Source organism: Chiloscyllium plagiosum, unplaced genomic scaffold (genome assembly GCF_037043375.1).
Source record: "Chiloscyllium plagiosum isolate Xiang-an unplaced genomic scaffold, Cpla_swu_hap1 HiC_scaffold_10, whole genome shotgun sequence".
Classification (NCBI taxonomy): domain Eukaryota; kingdom Metazoa; phylum Chordata; class Chondrichthyes; order Orectolobiformes; family Hemiscylliidae; genus Chiloscyllium; species Chiloscyllium plagiosum.
Window position 1 is genome coordinate 74,265,104 of NW_028270148.1, and position 12,441 is coordinate 74,277,544.

The 12,441-nt window shown below is 40.1% G+C and overlaps 1 protein-coding gene across 16 annotated transcripts in view; it reads left to right on the forward strand.

Annotated features, from left to right (window-relative positions):
* arid1b (AT-rich interaction domain 1B) overlaps positions 1 to 12,441 on the forward strand; it is a 620,676-nt gene that overhangs the window by 171,924 nt on the left and 436,311 nt on the right. The window lies entirely within an intron of this gene.

A 12,441-nucleotide genomic window follows, 5' to 3' on the forward strand; every position in this document is an offset into this window, starting at 1 on the left:
TGAAAGTTCGGGTAAATGGTTAAATTCTTGTTTTTTGGAGTTGGTAACTGCTGAATATTTATGTGGCACAAATGTCTCTTGCCCCGTATCAACTTACTTAATATTGTTGCATGAAGGTGAGGGCTACCTCACTTTTGTGAGAATTATGAAATGGATTGAATGCTACCGAGACATTTGTGAACTCCCTACTTATGACTTTCTGATAAAATGAAAGCAATTGCTGACACGCCTGAGGAAGGTTGAGGGCATACCCTGAGAAATGTCTTCAGTGAACATCTCAATCTGAGATGATTAACCTCCAACAATCATTCTATTTGTGCCAAATATGACTCAACTTCTGGAGAGTTTTCTGCCTTGATTCCTATTGACCTCAGTTTTGCTGGTAAACTTGATGCCAAACTTAGTCAAAAGCTTGTTGATGTCAAGGGCAGTCACTTTTAGCTCACTACAGGTCTTCTGCTCTTGTTTTTGTACGTGTTTCAATCCTGTCTGTAAGGAGATCTGGAGTGGAATGTCCCTTGTGGAACTCTACCTGCTTGCTGATGCTCAGTCTGTTATTGAGTAAATGCTGCTTTGTAGCACTGTCGATGATAACATCAGTGACTTGTCAATGGTTGCTTGATTGAGAGTTAGCTGTTAATTGGATATGTTGGATTTCTCCTACATTTTGTGGTCAAAAAGCTTAGACCTTTCGTAAAAAAAAAAGTTGATTAAAAATACAATATTGATATGTTTAGAAGTGGTAACCAGATGCAATTTGATTAATAAGTTGAAAACAAGTTTATCACAAAGTAAGCAATTTAATCATCTTGTCTACTATGAACATCCAGATTTTAAATGATGGAAAATGGTTTCATAACTGTACAAACTAATGTTTTTAGTCATCTTGTGTTGTTTTAGAAGAACAAAATCTTTTAAAATGTCTGGCACCAAAATAATTGTTTAATTTTTAGCACCTCCTTTAAGTTGCAAATGAACAGTCAGTGGATACTTGCAATGGTGATTAATTTAACCTTGACAGTGGTCAATTCCATGGTAGAATTAGTATGAAGAGTGTTTTTAAGTGATCGTTTTTTTTTAAAATGCACGCAAAATTGAGGGAAATACTGACTGTAATTTGCACTTAAAATTCTGCGATATTTTGAGCTGTTTTTGTCAGATTTGAATGAGTTATGCTAAAGATGATGAGCACAATCTAGCACAACCCTTATGCTTATGTGTTTAAGAATGTTTTGTGTCCATGAGACATCCACTGTTTCAAGCTCTGGCAGCAAAGCCAGTTGGCTAATAACAGCAGGTTGTGTGATAATGATTTACCTCCCAAGAGAGGAAAGGATAGAATTCCTGCTGTTAACAGAATAAATTGGAACTGTTTGTAGTGTTTAACCATGCTGTAAGAAAAATTGGCAGAAGAACTTCATGCTGTGTATGTTTGATTTTGTTGCAATGTAAATTTTGGAAACCCACAATCATTTAATAACTTGTGATGAACAGACTTTGGCCATGCTTGTTTTATTCCACTGTGTCACCTTTATCATGTTTTTTCAGCGAAAATATGAAAAGCTTGCGATTTCCATTGTCTAGGAATGTGTATGGATCTGCATGATATAACCGCTTTGTTGCCAACATTCTCACTTGGTGTATGGTACTAGCAGACAATTAATTCAGCACCATTAACCTAAGCATTGTGGAAATTAGTGCATGTTCAATGGCACAATATTGCATTCGCATGTTCCATTTTAAGATGCTTGTTAACGACTAAGGTGAAGAAAATAATTGTCGGCAGATCTTAGTAAAATGAAACTATATTACTGTGTAAACCTTAATTTCATGTGTTAGTGTGACCCTCATTACAATCTTTCAACTAATTGAGATGCAGTTACAAGTGATTTGTTTAATCGGAAGCAAAAGGAATCATGAGGGCAGTGAATGTTGGCTACATGGACCTTAGTAAGGCATTTGATTAAAGTATCTTATAGACAGGTTAGTATAAAAGGTGGGGTCCAGAATGAGCTGACTAGCTGGATATGAAACTGGCTTGTTCATGCAAGACATAATAGAGATAGAAGGGTACTTCTCAGAATTGAGATCAGTCCCTGGTGGTGTTATAGAGTCATAGAGATGTACAGCATGGAAACAGACCCTTCGGTCCAACCCGTCCATGCCGACCAGATATCCCAACCCAATCTAGTCCCACCTGCCAGCACCTGGTCAATATTCCTCCAAACCCTTCCTATTCATATACCCATCCAAATGCCTCTTAAATGTTGCAATTGTACCAGCCTCCACCACATCCTCTGGCAGCTCATTCCATACACGTACCACCCTCTGCGTGAAAATGTTGCCCCTTAGGTCTCTTTTATATCTTTCCACTCTCCCCCTAAACCTATGCCCTCTAGTTCTGGACTCCCCGACCCCAGGGAAAAGACTTTGCCTATTTATCCTATCCATGCCCCTCATAATTTTGTAAACCTCTATAAGGTCACCCCTCAGCCTCCGACATTCCAGGGATAACAGCCCCAGCCTGTTCAGCCTCTCCCTGTAGCTCAGATCCTCCAACCCTGGCAACATCCTTGTAAATCTTTTCTGAACCCTTTCAAGTTTCACAACATCCTTCCGATAGGAAGGAGACCAGAATTGCACGCAATGTTCCAACAGTGGCCTAACCAATGTCCTGTACAGCTGCAACATGACCTCCCAACTCCTGTACTCAATACTCTGACCAATAAAGGAAAGCATACCAAACGCCTTCTTCACTATCCTATCTACCTGTGACTCTACTTTAAAGGAGCCATGAACCTGCACTCCAAGGTCTCTTTGTTCAGCAACTCTTTGTTCTGCAGGATTGGTGCTGGGACCATTGTTGTTTGTAATATGTATAAATGATCTGGAAGAAAATGTAGGTGACCTGATTAGTAAGTTTGTGGATAACAGCAAAATTGACAAAGTTGTAGATAGTGAGGAGGATTGTCAAAGGATACAACAGTTATAGATAGATAGATTGCACAGAAATGGCATTTGGAGTTTAATACAGACAAATGCAAGGTGATGCATTTTGGAAGGTCAAATTCAGTTGTGAATTATACAATAAATGGCACAACCCTAAGGAGCATTGACATACAGAAGATCTGGAGTTACAGGTCCACAGATCCTGAAAGTGGTAACACAGACTGATAAGGTTCAAGAAGGCATACAGCACACTTGCCATCATTGGCAGGGGCACCAAACATAGAAGTTAGCAAGTTATATTACAACTGACCAAAACGTAAAGGGTACATTTGGAATATTGCATGCAGTTCTGGTCGCCACAATACCAGAGGAATGTTGGTGCTTTGGAGTGGGTGTAGAGAAGGTTTGCTGGGATGCTGCCTGGTCTGGAGGATTTTGACTATAAGGAGATGTTGGATAAACTCAGATTGTTTTCACTGCAAAAACTGAGGCTGAGGGGCAACCTGATCGATGTCAGCAAAATTATGGGAGGTATAAATAGGGTGGATAGTGAGTGGCTTTTTCTCAGGGTGAAACTAGGGAGTATAATTTAAGGTGAGCAGAGAAGGTTTTAAAAGGCACCTGAGGGGCAACGTTTGCATGCAGAGGGTGGTTTGTATTTGGAATGTACTGCCAGAGAAAGTAGATGCAGATACAGTTACGATATTTAAGACATTTGGATAGATACATGGATCAGAAAAGTTTAGAGATGTTTAAGCCAAATGCTGGCAACTTGGACTAGTTTAGTTTGAGGAACTTGATCGGCATGAACTAGTTGTACCAAATGATCTGTTTCCATGCTGTATGACTATGACCAGTATTTTTGGTATCGGAATTCCAAGTGCTGATTAGGTTTGAACTTCTTACTTGATGAGCATCGAGTAAATCCTGTGAAGAATAGCCACTTGGGCAGAATATTTCAGAATATACCTGTGAAGTAAAGATCAGATGGATATATTTTGTTCTCCATCAAGAATTTGAGGAGAGAATTAGTGTATTTGGCCAAGTGCAAAGATGGTCAGTGCTCTGCATGATAGTGCTGACTTTGAAACTGGGAAATCCTTATTATTGTTGAACAATATTTTGGAGCTGAGTTCATTTTGAGATGACATCACGACTGCTGTCCTGTGAAATTGTAAAACAATCACTGAAAAGTAATATGAACAAAATAGGAATGTTTGGCAATTACTGCATTTTATTTTACTTCAGCATGGTCTGTCATGAGGGGTGTTAGTGAAATTAAAAGAAAGGCTTGCATTTTTGAACTTTCATAGCCATTAGATGTCTCAAAAACATTTTAACATTAATAAAGTCTTTTGGAAATGTGTCAGCTACTTTGTCCACAGCAAACTCCTATAAAAAACAATATGATTGTGAGGAGATAATCTACGACATTGAATGAGGGATAAATATTGGGTAGGACATCATTGATAATTTCTCTGCTTTTCAAAATAGTTATCTGGATTTTATTACATTTACCCAGGTGGACACTTGGGGCTGCAGTTAATGTCTCATCTAATAGACAGCTCTTTGGGTGGAGCAACATACCATTAGTACTGCACTAGAGTGTTGGTTTTGATTTTTGTGTTTAAGCCTGTTTTTATTTTTTGGGGTTTGAGTCAGTGTAAGCGTGCTGTCAACTGAGCAAGTTTCTTATAATTTCCAGTTCCCTGACCCTAACCGCCTCCTGTTCACCACAGATGTCCAATTCCTCTATACCTCCATTCTCCACCAGGCTGGTCTGAGAGCTCTTGGCTTCTTCCTCAGAGGCCTGAAAAATACCCATCCACCACCACTCTCCTACAATTGCCTGAACTTTTGCTTCCACTGAACAATTTCTCCTTTAAATCATCTCGCTTCTGTCAAGTCAAAGGAGTGGGAATGGGCACCCGCATGGATCCCAGTTGTGCCAGCCTCTTTATGGCATATATGGAACAATCCTTGCTCCAGTCCTACACTGGCTTCCTTCCATAATTCTTTTCTCAGTACATCGACAACTGTTTCAGTGCCGCTTCATGCTCCTGCCCTGGGCCTTGAAAAGTTTGTTCATTTTGCCTCCAAATTCCACTGCTCTAAAATTTTGACATTGTTCATTTCCAACTCTTCCTTTCCTTTTGTTGACCTCACTGTCTCCGTTTTGGGGAATAAACTGTCTGCTGCCATCCACTACAAAGTCACTGACTCCCATAGCTATCTTCACTACAGCTTTTTTCCACCTCACTTCCTCTAAGGATTCCATCCCATTCTCCTATTCTTTCGCCTGTATCATATCTGTTTAGACATTGCTATCTTCCAAAACAGCGCTACTGACATGGCTTCCTTCTTCCAGAAACGTGGTTTCCCACCCACTGTGGTTGACAGGGTCCTCAACCGCATCTGACTTACCACTTGTGCTTCCATCCTTGTGCAGTTCCATCACTCTCGATAGCATGATAGGGTCCCTCTTGTTCTCACTTTTCACCCTGCATTCAAAGGATCATTCTCCATTCTTTCAGACAATTCAAGCAGGACACCACCACCAAACACATCATCTCCTCACTCTCCCTGTCTGCATTTCACAGGGATTGTACCCTTGGGCACCCTAGTCCATTCCTTAACCACCAACACCACCGCCCCTTTCCACAGGCACCTTCCCATGTAACTGCAGAAGGTGTAACACCTGCTCCTTCTTCTCCTCCCTTCTCACCATCCAACTGTCTAAATGGTGTTTCCAGGTGAAGCAGCATTTCACCTCTTTCTTCTCCAATCTTGGTTACAGTATTTCCTGCACTCAGTGTGGCCTACTCTATATTGGAGAATCAAATGCAGTCTGGATGACTCCCTTGCAGAACACCTCCTCTCTGTATGCAAGCATAACTCCAACCTTCCCGTAGCCAGTCGTTTAAACACAGTGTCTTGCTATCATGCTCACTTGTCTGTCCTCTGCATGCTGAAATGTTCCAGTGAATCACAGTACAAACTGGAAAAGCAACATCTCATCTTCAAACTAGGGCAGTTTAGAACCTTCTGGGCGCAATATGGAGTTCACTGTCTTCAAATTATGAACCTATTCCTTCCCTTTTAGCTTTGCTTGTTAACATTCTCTGTCACCCTCTCTCCCCGTCTCTCCCCTCCTCCCCAACCCAGTGGGACTGTCCTTTCCAGTTAGACCCCCCATAATTCTGCCATTCCAATCATTTAATCTGAACTACAACATACTTTCTCCCCCAACACTCCAGCTAAACCCCTACTCCCCCAAATTGCATAATGCTGCCCCCTCCACACTTCACTGAACATCTCAAAGTACTTTATAACCAACGGAATACTGATTTTGAAGTGTAGGCACAAATTGTAAAAAATATAACAGCCATTATGTCTAGTAGTTGGCTTGCACACTCCCTTCCTTGCTGTTCTTCAAAATAGTGCCATGGGATCTTTTGTTTAAGAGCTTCCAGGACCTTGACTTTAATATGATGGAGTCATTCCTCTTGAAGCCTAAAAAGGATAGTATGGACAGAGTTGAGAGAAACTAGAAATCCATGGAGACCTAATAGAGAAGGAGCAGCACTTAACCTTCTGTTGAGAAATAAGGCAGAGCAAGTGACCAAGGTGTCGTTGGGGAACACTTTGGGGCAAGTGATCATAATTCTATTTGCTTTGAAATATTATGGAAAAGGATAGATCAATAAGTTAAGGAGTAAGGCCAGTTTGGATGGTATTAGACAGGAACTTTCAGAAGTTGATTCAGGGAGGCTATTTGCAGGTAAAGAGTACAGTTGGTCAGGCAGCATCCAAGGAGCAAGAGAGTTTATGCTCGAATCGTCAACTCTGCTGCTCCTCTGCATGACTGGCTGTGCTTTACCAGCACCACACGTTTTGACTCTGAACTCCAGCACTTGCCGTCCTCACTTTCTTCTATTTGCAGGTGAAGGGGCAGTTGGGAAATCGGAGGCCTTTAAGAATGAGATAGAGAGTTCAGAGACAGTGTTTCTATTGGTGTAAAGGGCAAGGTTGGTAGCTGTAGGGAATGCTGGATGAGTAGGGAAATTGAGACTGTGGTCAAGAAAAGAGGAGGCATATACATCACGTGTAAGCAACTGGGATCAAGTGAATCCCTAGAAGAGTGTAAGGGTAGTAGGAGTATACTTAAGAGATATCAAAAGGGCAAAAAGGAGACATGAATTAGCTTTGCCAATTAGAGTTATGGAGAATCCAAAGGAATTCTGTGAATACATTAAGGACAAAATGGTAACTAAGAATAGAATATGGCTCCATAAAGATTAGCATGGCTATATGTGGAACCACAGGAGATGGTAGATATAAAAGAATATTTTGAGATACTAAAAGAATATCAGTTTTTACTATGGAGAAGGACTTGAAAGTTAGAGAACTTGGGAAAATTGATTGTTGAGTTCATATTATGGAAGAAGGGGTGCTGAAGGTCTTAAACTGCATAAAGATAAATGAATCTCCAGAACCTGATCAGGTGTATCCCAGAACTTTGTGGGAAGCTAGGAAAATATTTATTTGACCCCTTACTGAGATATTTGCATTATTGGCAGCCACAGGGGAGGTGCTGGAAGACTGGAAGTTGGCAAATATGCCATTATTTAAGAGAGGCTGTAAAGAAAAGCTAGGGAACTATAAACCAGTGAACCTCGTGTCAGTGTTGGGTACGTTGTTGGAGGGGATTCTGAGGAACAGGATTTAATTGCATGTGGAGAGGCAAGGGCTGATTGAGGATAATCAGCATAGCTTCGTGCATGGGAAATCATGTCTCACTAACTGGATTGAGTTTTATGAAGAAGTGCCAAAGAAGATTGAAGGCAGAGTGGTAGATTTTTTTTATATGGACTTTAACATAGCACTCAACAACGTTCCACATGATAGACTAGTTGGTATGGTTAGATCACGTGGGATCCAAGCGGAGCTAGCCAATTGGATTCAAAATTGGCTTGAAGGGAGGAGCCAGAGGATGATGGTAGAGGATTGTGTTTTGGTCGGGAATCCTCTGTCCAGTGACTGGTCAGCCCAAGGATCAATGCTGGGTGCACTGCCTTTCGTCATTTATATAAATTATTTAGATGTGAATATGGAGATATGGTTAGTAAGTTTGCAGACAACACCAAACTAGTAGATAGTGAAGAAGATTATCTCTGAGTACATTGCGACTTGATCTGATGGGCCAGTGCACCAAGGAGTAGCAGATGGAGTTTAATTTGGATAATGTGAGGTGTTTTATTTTGGTAAGGCAAGCCAAGTCAGGACTTCCACACTTAATGGTCGAAGGACCTGGGGAGTGTTGCCAAGTAAAGAGACCCAGTGATACAGTGTATAGGTTCTTGAAGGTAGCATCACAGGGAGACAAGATGGTGAAGAAGGCATTTGGCACTCTTGCCTTCATTGGTCATAACGTTGAGTATTGGAGTGGGGATGCTTTCTAAGGAGAGAGCAGTTCTGTGGTCCTCTAGGATTATGGTGACTTTCCTTTAGTTATACTAAAGAAAGTAAAATAAAACACCACTGGCAAGCCACATAGGTGCAGTTCCTGTTGGTTATGTGGCTATGGCCAAGTTCTGTTCATTGTATGCTGACTATATTGTTTAACTGCTCTCTGTCAAAATATAATTGTTTTTGAGGAATGTCTGCACATTGCTTAGACATTCAAATAAAATCTGATTAAGTTCTGTTCAAAATTGAAACATTGAAGAGGTTCCATGTGAGGTACTGCCCGAAGGCTTTTATGTTGTGTTGTAATTTATTATTACCTTCCTTGCCAGCATTGTTTTAACCATACATTTCATCCTTTTGATTTTAGACTTGTATATTTTAGTAATTAGTGAATATTAGTTCTGATTTGGTAAGGTGTTAAGTGCTTGAGATAATATTGTTGAATCTTGCTGCGAACAGTCTGCCTGATATGTTAAGACCCAGTAGTAAATGTTATCAGCAGTGTTTTCAGATTGTTCAGACTTGATTGGTGATATTCTGGAAGGGCTATCTGGACCTTATAACACAAAAGGAAATTTATCTCTATTGTGCATAGTTCAATTCTAACACTTCAACATGTATGGAAGCTCTTCATAGTGCAAAAGTATCAGCAAAGTGTCAAGGACCCTCATTAACATGTATTAGTTGACCTTCATCTTTTGTATTTGAATTCAACAGCTGGTTGTCAAAAGAAAACAAGCTAGACCACTTTATAAGAAAGGAAGTAGAGTAGATGACATTGGGCATCAGGGTTAATGAGATTTATTGTAAATCTGTTCCAAAACAATTTGTCATTAAAGGCAGGAGAGAATGCTTTTAGATTTTTGGAGGATGCTCATTACTCATTCTAGTTTTATTGACCATGTAAACTGCAACTGCATTCTTTAAAAGAACTTAATTTGAAGATCCAAATGTATAGTGACTACATTCACGGTCATATTTGTGGTGAAGAGCACAAAAATCACAATGCCGGCTAGAAAAGGAATTTTGATGGAATGTTATTTTGACTCCAAGCTAGGGTGAAGAAAACTAAATTAATAAAGCTTCATAGCTCAAATAATGAGTGATCTTTAATGGTAAGTACACCATCTTTAGAGAAGATGGACTTAAACTTGATTTATGAAATTAATGTTTATAGAAGGTTTTTGTGTTATTGGTATGTTGGATTGTTGCTGTGTTGAGGGGAAATGAAACATAACATTCCAATAAAGAGTCATTGGACTTGAAATATTAACTCTTTCTCTCTGCACAGATGCTCCCAGACCTGTGAGATTCTTGAGAATTTGTTTTTTAGATGCCTAGCATCTGCAGTATTTTGCTTTTACTTCCTAAAATTGTGGTAGCTTTGAAGCATTTAAATCTTGCATGTGGTCTATTTAAGAATATTTTGGTTTATTCTGCAAGGGAAGTTATTCGAACTTAAAACAGTGTTGACACTTTAGTATCCTGTATTTATACTAGTCATTAATTTTTAATATATGCTCAGTTTCTTACTCTTAGATGCAAAACCATGCGTATGGAAACTAAAAAAAAGACAGGTCATATGGCCAGAACAGGTTTTGGTTTGCTTTGAAGTCAGGGGTAAAGTGCTGTGTTTTGGTAATCAAGTGGCAAGCTTCAGTACTTTTCATGTTTGCTTATTGAATTTTAACTGCTGAAATTATTAGGAACTAACAAATAATGTCAATGTTTTGTAATAACTCATGAAATAAATATTTAGAGGCAATAAAAAGTACACCGATTACTAGGGATAGATCAGTTCTGAATCCCATCAAATACTGATTTTTCAATAAAAGCAGAAGACTGGTGATCACATTTATGGGGTTTACTATCCCACTGGAAAAAGTTAGATTTTGTTTTATTCTTTGGCTGTGAGCATTACTGATCAGCCCAGCCCAAATTGCTCTTCAAGGTTGTGTTGAGCTGCCATCTTGAACTGCTGCTGTCCAAGTGATGTTGGTGCATCAGTGTTGTTAAGAATGGAGTTTCAGTGCTTTTCCTCCCAGACATAGTGAAGGAATGGTGATTGTAGTTCCAAATCAGGATCCTGTGTAGCCTTAATGGGGATCTTGCAGCTCGTGGTGTACGCATACACCTCCCCTTTCCTTCTAGATTGTAGCTTTTTCAGCTTTCAGATGTGCTGTTGAAACAGTTTTGATGAGTTGTTGCAGGGTATCTTGATGGATGACGCAGACTGCTACAAGCGTTCTTGATGTTGGAACGAGTAAATGTTTAAAGATGTAGATGGTGTATGGATCAAAATCTGCTTTTACTGAATTGTATTGAACTTTGTTTATAACTGCATTCACCTGCCTTGTAGATTGTGGACAGACTTAGAGAAGTTGTGAGGTGAGTTAGTACAAAATTCATAGCTTCTGGCCAGCTCTTTAGCTGCAATATTGATAGTGTTTTCAGTTTCTGATCAGTAGTAACCTCCAGGGTGTTAGTGGCAGAAGATTCAGTAATGAAATGCTGTTGAGTGTTAGGAGGTGGCAGTTACCTTCTCTCTTGTTGATTGTTATTTCTGCACTGATTTGTACAAAACTCAAACTTGAACATTGTCCAAATCTCATTTTGTGCTCGAACAGTCTGCTCCAGTTTTTGAGGTGTTGTGAATGGTACCCTAAACTTCAATGAGCATTCCCACTGCTGATCTTATGATGGAGGGAAGGTTGTTGAAGCAGCTAAAGATGTTAGTATCGATGACACTGCTCTGAAATACACTTGCTGTGATATCTTGGAACTATAAATATTGATCTTTTAATGCTCACAGCTATATTTGTTTATGCGAGCTGACCAAAACAAGTGGATGGGCACTCCCAGCTGCCCATTGATTTCAGTTTTATTAGAGCTTTGGATGTCTTTTGATTCTTTTGACCAGGTTAGGACTAATGTTGCAGTGAAGTCTGGAGTTGCATGTCCCTGGCATAAACCAAGCTAAGCATTGGTAGAGGTAGAGGTTATTGCTGAGTAAATGCCACTTAGTAGCATTGTAAATATCATATTCCAAACCTTTCTAGGTTGGCAGTAGACTGATTGGTTGGTATTACAGGATTTGTCTTGGTTTTGTGAACAGAGGATATCTGGGCAATTTTCCAAGTTGTTGGATAGATGTTAGTGTTGTAGGTGTACTGGAATGGTTTGACCATGGATGTAACTGGGTCCGGAGCAACAATCTTCAGTTCTACAGCAGGGAAAAAGGCATAGCTGATAGCTCATGTACCAGATGTTACAAATGCTATTTACTTAAATCATGGGGAATGAATTCACTTGGCAAAGACTGATAACTGATGATGGGATCCTAAAGAGAAAGCTGAGGTAGATTAGCTACTCGCTGAACATGTATGTACCGTACTGTTTGCAAATGCTGACTGACAGACTGGTTTGATGACCCCTTAATGAGCTGTCTCCTTTGGATTATAATGGTAAAAATCTTTTGTAACTTCCAGTTTGTTTGCAGAGCAAGGGCTTTACAGTTGTGTGTTTTCAGTGTAGTTCAGGAAGATGTGCATGTGAGCGATGACACAAACGATGAAAATTTTAACTGGTAAGTAATTGATCTTATTTCTGGTTTCATGAATAGACACAATTCTAAACTGGGTAGAAACAATGACTGCAGATGCTGGAAACCAGAGTCTAGATTAGAGTGGTGCTGGAAAAGCACAGCAGTTCAGGCAGCATCCGAGGAGCAGTAAAATCGACGTTTCGGGCAAAACCCTTCATCAGGTATTCGCATCCATGAACACCAGCTAGCCACGAAACGACACGACCAGCTATTCTTAGTAGCCACACATGCACATGACAAGCAACATGAATTTGACTGGGACAACACTACTATTATAGGACAAGCCAAACAGAGAACAGCCAGGGAATTCCCAGAGGCATGGCACTCATCCACAGATTCAATCAATAAGCACATAGACCTGGACCCAATATACCGACCACTGCAACAGACAGCTGGAACTGACAACCGGAAGCGGCAGA